This window comes from Bidens hawaiensis, unplaced genomic scaffold (assembly GCF_021521415.1).
Source record: "Bidens hawaiensis isolate Kalapana, Puna unplaced genomic scaffold, B.hawaiensis_p1.1 tig00013806_1, whole genome shotgun sequence".
Lineage (NCBI taxonomy): Eukaryota > Viridiplantae > Streptophyta > Magnoliopsida > Asterales > Asteraceae > Bidens > Bidens hawaiensis.
The window spans coordinates 354,517-364,826 of NW_027492180.1; the positions used below are offsets into that span (position 1 = coordinate 354,517).

The 10,310-nt window shown below is 41.2% G+C and overlaps 1 long non-coding RNA gene across 1 annotated transcript; it reads right to left on the reverse strand.

Moving 5' to 3' along the window:
• Positions 1-3,249: 3,249 nt before the first annotated feature.
• LOC143545000 (uncharacterized) lies at positions 3,250-3,925 on the reverse strand. Its single transcript, XR_013137351.1, has 3 exons — positions 3,771-3,925; positions 3,431-3,691; positions 3,250-3,344 (listed from the first exon to the last, which is right to left on the reverse strand). It is a non-coding gene; the product is annotated as an uncharacterized LOC143545000 (long non-coding RNA).
• Positions 3,926-10,310: the final 6,385 nt, after the last annotated feature.

Here is a 10,310-nt window from a genome sequence, read left to right on the forward strand (position 1 = left end):
CATTTTTAAAGGGTTATTATTATAAGTTCTTAAATAGTTACATTTTAAAACCTTGAACTTTAATTATTTACATTTCTCAACATTTATTTTGTTTAAAGACCTTCAAAACAACCTTTCTAAATTCAAGACTTCTTTTCTTTTTAGGCATTGTGCGTTAAACTCGTCGTTCCGACAAATCTCCAAATTATCATCTTTCAAGTTTACTACTTGAAGGTGAGTACTTCATACCCCATTTTCCATCTTTTATTTTGGGGGTGACATTTCATACTTATTCAACAAAATGCTTTATATTTGAATCTTAAACCATAAACGCAGTTGTATACTTTACCTAAATAATTGCTCGATTTGGTGTTCTATGCTTATATGCCTATATGTTTATCGTTTTTGGTTGGTGGAACTATAAAATCCTAGACTATTTGGCATCCCCTTATAGCAAGGTGTCGTTAACGTAATGCAATTAACGATAACTATAAAATCCTAGACTATTTGGCATCCCCTTATAGCTAGGTGTCGCTAATGTGTTTGGCGATATCTATTTATCCAAATTACCACTTTTATTTATCGTTTCGTATGCAAGTTTTGTGACTATCTTTATTATATACTAATATGATTAAACTTATGAATTGCTCATCTACCTTTATGTTGACAAACTTTATTTTATGAAATGTTGCAGGTTTGCATCTTGGTTGATTTATGATTGTGAAGAAAACGACATCAAAGACTTTAGGATATTAGTAAAAATGAACAATATCAAATTTGTCATATTTTGTGATATCTTGTTTATGGTTATTTTATGGATAATTGTTATGTGACATTTTCAATGTTGTGAAATGAAATGAGTTTATTAAAAACTGTCACTTTAATTAGTGTCATGTGCTTATGGACAATCGTTACACATCGGCATGTTCCGCCGCCTTTGGTCGGGGTGTGACAATAAATTTACCGCTCAATTTTAACAATCAAAGTAATCCACCAAAATAACACAATTAACCAAAATGCATTAAATCCAAAATTTTACAATATAATCTTCAAAATATAGTTTTCAGCTAGACGAAAATGCATTAAATCCATACGTTCACAATAGAGACTATCATTCTATTAAACAAAATATAAATCTAAACTAATACTTCTAATCAACTATACCAAACTTCATAAAAAAGCCCGGCATCAAGTTCTCAAGTAAGTTGTCGATCTCGGTTTCAGTAACAAACGTCATGTCGTGCACCATCTTAAAAAGAAATAAAATACATTAAGTTAGTATTTAAGAAAATCAAACAACTATAAAATATAAAATACTTACAAGTTCAGAAAATTTGTTTTGATAAGTATACACAAAATCAAACATATATTTGAGCACCATGAAACCACATTCCCAATTGGATGGTTATTGCTGACACTACAATAAATTAACAATTAATTATTTAAAACTTATAAAAATAAATCAACAAAGAAATATAAATCATACCGGAACCATTGTCCATGTAAAATTGACTTCATTAAGAGCAGACCAAATTACTTCCGAAAGAAGATATTTAGATTGATCCTTTTTGTCCGCTATCATTAAAGAATCTAAAATATATACCCGTGCCTTTTTGGGGATAATAATGAATAGGGACCAATGATTGCTAAAAAAAAGCTTAGAGAACAATTGTGTACTAATAAAATAAGGAAAAATAATTAAAATAGACACCTAGTGCAAGGAAGTAAAATGGTGCAAGGAAGTATTCTTTATCTTCATGAAAGCTACATAGACTGGAGATATGTAATTCAACTTCCGCGCGATTTGAACGGCACCAATCACCTGTGATTGTGTTCGCATTAAAGAAGGCGCATCGGTTGAAATTTTGAACCGACGCCTCATAAAAGTACCTTAAATCAAAAACAGAAAAAAACATGATTAACTTAATAAATTCACTTACATCTAAAAATTGTTGTATTACCAAAAAAATAAAATAAAATAACTTACATTGTAAACCAAAAAATGATGGTGACATCAACCCATCAATTGACAAAAAGCTGTAAAACTGCTTCAGATTCAATAAAGCAGATTTGCTCAGTAATAAACATCCCAGAAGCTGCAGAACAGCTCATTTCGGTAGACCAAATGTTCCCAATATGCTTTTCTAATCGACGGATCATATTTTGATGCCATTCAGGTCTTTCTTTAATTTTCTCCAAACCTATCTTTACGCCTTTGGACTGTAAATCTTTATGTGTAGGTTTAGCTACGAGTTGGTTTCGTTTACCTTTAGCCTTATTTTGCTTCGCCTTAGTTTGCTTCAGCTTTTGTTGTCGGCTTTGAGGCTTTTGAACTTTTGTTCTGGCAATCATAATCTAAAAACAGCATACAATTTGTTATTAGATGTAATCAAAATTAATTATTTTATATACGTTTTAGGAGTAATTGAAAATATAACGAATCATACATACTTCAGCCTCATTTCTGTCCTCAAATTTTATACAAAATGATTAAATATACCTAGCTGCTCCAACATAGTTAATCTATAACTATAATGTGTCTAGCTGGTAAGTCAACATCTGAAACTAGTAAACGTGGTTGGAAACAAAACATGGTTGAAAATAGTAACATCTAGTTCGGTGACCCATAGTTCAACACAAGCAACTAAAAACTTGACCAAAGATGTCTAGTTTTTATGCAAATTGTGAGGTACATCAAATCTGTACACCAGGTGTCTACTTTGACAAACATGGTAGGCTTGAATTTCTTTCATGTTGACACAAATGTATTAGCTTGTGTCATAGTCCTTATGTAAATAACTAAATACTATAAAACTTTCAGATTTCACAAAACGAAGTGCCATCATAGCTTTAATTAAGAAAACTTATATGCTTAGTTAATACTTGATTAGTTTTTTTAACATATAGCATGTAAAAATTGTTAATTATTTGCATTAACCCAATACATAATTACATATGTTTGCTTTATGGAAAAGGCCTTCGGATTTTCACTTTATTTTAGGCCTCCAAAATGCTATAGCCTGCCCTTTAGGAAAAGTAGAACAAACAAATTAATTACCGTTTGTTGTTGAACGGGCTGATTTTGAAGCTGTTCAAATGGATCAAAAGTGGAGTCGAGAAAAGCCTCATTATCCATATTGTCGAGAAAAGCAGTATCGACCACAAAAGTACCATTATGAACTTCGGACGAACTTGGCATCTAAAGCAACAAACAATTTGCTATAATGTAAAGTAATAAAACAAACTAAAGTAAAATAAACTACCTCTGGTCTGTAGCCTTGAACACTCATTTCAATATCACAAGTGCGTGTTTGGAGAGACGTTTGAAATTGACTAGATGCATTGTGAGTTGAGGCGTTTAAAATCTACAATTGACAAAAAAATATTTTAATGAATACTAATATAATAAAAAGATAGACTAATATATAGTTAATTTATCAACCAATTATACCTTTATCGCTTTTCGTGGCCATTGAATAAACTTATTTACGGTGTGCTCCATGATTGATATTCCTTCCTTGACAGACTCGTGAGGGACAGGAATGTACAAATAATTTTTATGGACATAATCGACTTGTACCTTCACGCAATGTTCATGCATGAGGATATCATCCAAATATCTATCACGTGTAGGATATGCCTGGCCATTGGCTAGAATTAATTGAGCACTCCTTGAATCAAACGACCATAGCAATTCACATTGGCATATATTCTGCAAAGCCATATAATGTTTTGATAAACAAATATATTTATATATCAATAAGCTTTAAATTATAAGACTTGCATATTACCTCGATATCCGAATATGCAATATGTGAGCCACCCGGACCGGATCCATCAAAAGCCGGGCTTGCGCACACACTTTGCCTCTTCTGGCTCAAGTTCACCTCTAGGGTCTTGTCCACCCTTTCCCTACAATCTTTAAAATACCCTCCTTGAACTTGTGATTTCCCTATAAACTCAACATCAAATAAAACATAAATTAATATATGCACATACTTATAAAAAGACTTATATTCATATAATGCCATTACCTATACAATATGAAACTGCCCGTGTTCGGCCCCCATGCTCAGGTCCAAGAGGTTCAATTAATGGATCAGATTTCCCATTACCATAAGTTCCATCATGTTTCATATTATTCTCAGCAACAATCTATATATAAAAAAAGTAAGCAAATATGTAAAATATAAATATTCAAGCATTCGAAAGATTTAATATATAGAGATAAATATATATTTTCACTTACCATTTTTCGGACTGTTGCATCCTGTTGACCAATGTCATCATTGCCAGTTTCTGAGTCCTTATCCCTTCTAGCCGTGACACACAGTTGACAACGGTTGTCTCCCATTTCAGCAAGTTCTGGATGACTTTTCACGAGTGAAAGCCATATTGTGCCCATTTTTTTTTCCAAACCCTTATATCCCATGCTTCCTAACTTGTGAGGGTGTTTGTTTGCTTTTGCATTTGAACTTGCCTTTTCACTTTTTGCCTACAAATTAATCAGCAAACTATTATATTAATATTTGACACTATTACAATAGTAATATATATATATATATATGAAGAGGTATGTACCCGCCTCAACACCAAGCAAGGCGGGTCAACCCACAAGATAAAGACATTATGAAGGCACAAAGCCAAAACCCAGGCGCATGGCGCATACAAAACATGCTCAGGCATCATATGCTCGCGCATCACATATGCGCGCGGCGCATATCACATGCTCTTGCACATCACATATGCTCGCGCGTCACATATGCGCGTGGCGCAACAGCGCGCGGCGCATATCACACGCTCGTGCATATCACACCTGCGCATGAAATATCTGCGCGTGAGAATAAAAAGAAGACTTCGCGCATCCTCAGGATGGGCGCATATCACACGTACACATAATCAACCTCGTCCTTATCCAAATCAGGATCAGGGCAACCTTGATTGTGCACGTCAGACAATCTTCCAGAAGGCATCTTTTTAAGGAGTAAGAATATGCTGATGTTGACAGCTGCCAAATGAAAGGTCGACAACTCAGCATGACACATGTGCTACCACATGATTACAACCAACGAGAAAGCGCCAGGTGTCCCAGAGGACACGTGGCGCAGTGCGATTGGAGGAGGCCAACGAGGCTGAGCCCAACCAGTGGAAACCCTAGCCCTATATATACAGCATCAACTCCACTTTGATGACACATTCACTCACACTCAATCATTGACAGTTACAAGCAGTGATATCACATTCAATCATATTGAATTATATTCACTCACAGTCAGTTACAGGAAACACACAGTCACACAATCAAGAGTATTCAGCGATTCAGCAATACTCTTGAGATTCACTGACTCACACTTTATTATCTTCTCCACAAAGATACTGATTCTCACGCCGGAGGGTTACCCCAAAGAGGACCCCTCTGTCCCTTTCTGAGGGGTAAGTAACGGCGTTGTTCATTTTGTAGGTGGAAGAACACGGACTCAGAGGAACCATCGGTGAAACAGTTTAATCATACCCGAGGAAAGTAGATCTGCTACCAGTGAGTAGATCCACGTTTCTTCATTGGCGCCATACACATCTCGCGCAGCGAAAACAAGTCCGCTGACGCGTTGAGTAAAATGGCATCAACTAATTTTGATCACTTTGGCAAAGATGTCAGGGTGGAGGTAATGAGCAGCCCGTCAGTGCAAACGCAATCGGTCCTTGTAATTCATACAACCCCTTCATCCTGGATAACTCCAATAACGGAATTCCTGATGAAGGGGAAGTTACCGGACGATCGCGCACAGGCGAGAAAGATAAGACACAAGGCACAGAACTATGAATTACTTGATGGTACATTATATCGGCGCTCTTATCTTGGACCGCTCATGAAGTGCCTGGATGCTGAAGAAGCAACCTATGTGATTAGGGAGATTCATGAAGGAATCTGTGGAATTCACGCTGGCCCGCGCATGGTGGTTGCCAAGGCGATGAGCTCAGGCTACTATTGGCCAGGCATGTACTTGGATGCGCTAAAAGAAATCCAAAAATGCAAGGCATGTCAGAGCTACGCGCCAAACACCATGCGTCCAAAGAACAACTTGATTCCAGTCACCTCCGCATGGCCTTTCCACAAATGGGCCATTGATATTGTGGGGCCCCTGCCGCAAGCGCAAGGGCGAGTGAAATTTTTGGTAGTGGCGATAGACTATTTCACAAAATGGGTTGAGGCCAAGCCACTAGCAAAAATCACAGCTGAGGCGATGAAGCAATTTATCTGGAGCCACATCATTTGCCGTTTTGGCCTTCCCATGGAAATTGTGAGCGACAATGGCAAACAATTCACTGACAGGAAGATATCAAGCTGGCTCAGAGAATTGCACATCAACCAAATCTTCACGTCCGTCTACCACCCTCAGGGGAATGGTCAAGTGGAGCGCGCGAATCAAAGTTTGCTAAATGGGCTGAAGAAAAGGTTGGAGGGAGAATCCCATTCTTGGGTCGAAGAGTTACCTAATGTCCTGTGGGCGCACAGGACATTAAGCAAAACTAGCAATGGCGAATCCCCGTTCAGCCTAACCTATGGGACAGAGGCTATGATCCCAGCAGAAATTGGATGCCCATCCCATAGGGTACTCATGATGAGCAAAACTGATAACGAGCGCGAAAGAAGATTGGACCTTAACTTGCTTGAAGGGCGCAGAGAAGCGGCTATCATTAATGAAGCCAGATACAAGAAAAAGCTGGAAAAATATTATAATCAGCGCGTTAAAGAGTGCCACTTCAAGAAAAATGATTTTGTCCTTCGAAACAATGAAGCTAGTCGCGCGATACCCCCAGGAAAAATGTCCCCCAATTGGGAGGGACCTTATCAAATTTCAGAAGATTTGGGGAAAGGCGCGTACACTTTAAAAGATTTGAAGGGAAAAAAGATACCGCGCGCGTGGAACGCGGCACAACTTAGAAAATGCTTCATGTAAAAAGTTCAAATATGTAATCAAGGCTTTTAAGCCATCATGAATGATGATTCGCGCAATCTTTCAATATTTGTCGCGCTATCTTTCAATATTTGTTCTATTACCTTTGCATACGTGTTTCACACTTCCTTTATTAATTTGGATCAATATGACAACACTATATTGAATTCAAAACAAAATAAAACGAAGTAAAACATACATGCGCGAGCCTTAGCTCAAACGCGTTAACGAGTCTTAACTCTAAAACGCCAGGGCCTTAGCCCAAACCTACGAGCCTTAGCTCAAACACGTTAATGAGTCTTAACTCTAAATACGTCAGGGCCTTAGCCCAAAACAAAGAGCCTTAGCTCAAAACACTCACAAACATCCATCTTACATCCCGCGCAGCTTGATCATAAAACTCCTTAAACCTAAGGCAAAGTTCATGCCATAACATAGTTATTAAGGTCTCAGGTCGAGATCGCGCGAGGATTCAAAGTGGATATCTGACTAACACATGCTGACATGTAATGGCTAAAACTCATACTTCCATGTAAAAACAGCGCGACTATGACGCGCGAAAAAGGAATTGTGAAAAGTTATCGCGCATGTCAGCATAAACGAGATACTGCGAAACCACTTACAAAATAGGACTATGGTTAAGTGAATAATTTCCTTACAACCTTGTTCTTATTTTAACGTGCAACCATATCTTATATCTATACAAGCAAACATGAAGAGATGAATGGAAATGCACGAGACGAAAGAAGGAGAAAACAAGTTTCATTCCATTGCATTGAAATTTACAAGTATGAGGAGTTACAAATTACAAGTACAAAAACAAAAAAAAAATAAATATACAAAATTTGATGAAGGGCTTCTCAAGTCTCCACATCGACGTCAGCCGCTTCATCACCCTCATCATCTCCCGCAGCATCTGGCGCGGTCTGCTCCTCATCCCCGAACTGACCATAGTCAAGTTCTTCCTCCTCATTGGAGTCTTCGATCACAACGGTGTCAGGAGCAGATTCTTTCGCCGCGCCAGAGCCGCTGGCAGGGGCAACATCCCCCGCGCCACCATCATCGCCACCAGCCCTCTCGCAATCATCAAGCAACTTCTTTAGCGCGCCGAGGTCGGGCTGGTCAGCAAGCGCAGCTATCTGTAAATCATTAGAAAAGTAATGAGTACAAAACACTTAGAAAAGTTAGTCAAGTAAAACTCATTAAGATCAAGGTACCTGCATAAGGATGGGGATGGGAGTATTCATATACTTTTCCCCCACCGCGGCCATGTCCGCGCAGGCCGCATCGCTCTTGTAAGGGTACTCGGATGGGTTCTTCCTCAACATGCCATATTCATACCCATCCGTAAACCCTTCAGCTCGGCCCACCAAACGCGCGGCGGCATTGCAGTCCATCACAAGGGCTTGAAACTCGGCGGAATATTTCATCGCCAAAGCGCAGCGAGCCATGCCCTGTGACACCAGCCATTGGCGATCCTGCGCGAGGCCAGCAACAGACGTCTCGAGGGCAGGAACCTGAGAGTTTAATAACTCAACAGTTTCCTTAGTCTTTTTTAGTTCCTCCTTATCAGACGCTGCTGCCGCCAAAATTTTTTCTTTCTCCGCCTGCGCAGCACCAAGTGCTTCCTGGCTAGACGCCGCCGTCGCCAAGGCCTCATCTCTATCGGCCTGCGCGGCCGCCAAATCCCTTTTCAGGCGCGCAACCTCGCTCTCCAGTGATGATTTCTCAGTGATACTCTGGACGATAGCTTGGTCACGCGCCTCGGCCTGCTGTTCCAAGACACGCACTCTGCGCGCGTACTTGGCAACTTCGGCCTCCGCCAACTGCTGCTTCTCCCGCGCAGCTTGGAGCTCATGCCCGCGCTTGATGTATGCGGTGTTGGCACTTGCTCGGTTTTCACTGAGCTCCGCCTGGAGTTTCTCAGCTCGCGCGCGAGCATCAGACAGGTTCCAGGCGGCCACCTTAGCCTCTCGCTGAGCTTCCACAAGAGCGTCGCGTACTTTAATATAATCACGACGAAGCTCTTGGGAAGCAGCGAAGAAAGCCGACCCAGCGAAAACATGGTCGTTCAGCAAGTCCGAGCGGGTGCGCTCCTCCTGATACCTCCTTTCAGTAGGAGGCACGGCATGAGCCCAGAAGTCCTCGCATACGCCCATGGATTGAAAGGAACTCTCTTCATTAATATTCCATCTCGGGCGGTAAACGTGGTCACCTTCCTGCAAAAACACAAGAAAAGTTCTAAGTCATAAAACATACTTATATGGAGATACGCGCAGCGGACCAACAAATCAATACATACCTGCGGGGATGAAGCAGGAAAGTCAGCGCCAGCCCCACCAGAAGTCTGCGCTGCGAACACTTGCGGCATCGCAGGGCTGGCGCGGTCTCCCAAGGAGTCTTCAACTTGAACCCCCTCGTCCTCCTCGTCTTCTTCAACAGGCCTCTTCTCCTGCGACCTGGAAGGCTCCAAACCAGCCTCGCGGGGAGGGCTGCGTGCAGGAGGAGGCGAGGGAGGTCTCGACGCCGCCAGTTCGGCGCGCAATAAGGTTTCCTGCTCCTTGGTAATCCCAATAAGGGGAGACTCAGCACTAGCAGGAGCAGGACCAGAACCAGCGGCGCCAGGAGTATCACCAGCAACTGTTGCGCCAGCTACAACTCCTATGAATAAATAAACAAGGAAAAATTGTTTATGACTGACTCCAAAGGGAAAAATTCAGAAGACATATGTGCAAAACTTACCTTGGCGCAATTCTGTTCGCGCATCGAACATCGCCATAAAATCCATTCTACCCTTTTCAGAGGGTAGAACAGGGGATTTCGATGGAGTCCCCGGCGCAGCCGTGGCACCTTGTGGCGCCTTAGGCTGATCTGTTACCGTCCCTGCCTCTGCAAACATTTAAAGGAGCAAAGGTTTAATAACAATTCAGCCAGATGAAGATAAATAAAGTATACCTGTTGCAGGCGCGGCACTACTTCTCTCTTCAGCCGCGCGAAAGGAGGAGGCGACGCCACCATACCTCAAGTGGACAGGAGGTCTGCCCACTCTCACAGGCAGAGAAGCTAAAGAAACCTTTGTGGTAAACACCTGGGTTTCCTTACGTCCCTTCGTTTGAGCATGGGGATGAGCGACAGGGGTGTCATCTTTCTTCTGTTTCTTACTGGCCCCTGCGCCAGATTTCCCCTTAGCTTTGCGCTTTAGTAGGGGCGCCTCCTCTTCCTCCTCCTCCTCTTCCGCGAGCTCTAGCTCGTAGTTTTCAAGCGCATCTACAAAAACAAGCGACAGAACTGTTAATAAACTTGGGTATTCTAAAGGAATGAGCAGGAGTGCGAAGGCTTACCAGGCGCGTCACCGTCAAAGTCAAAATCCAGATC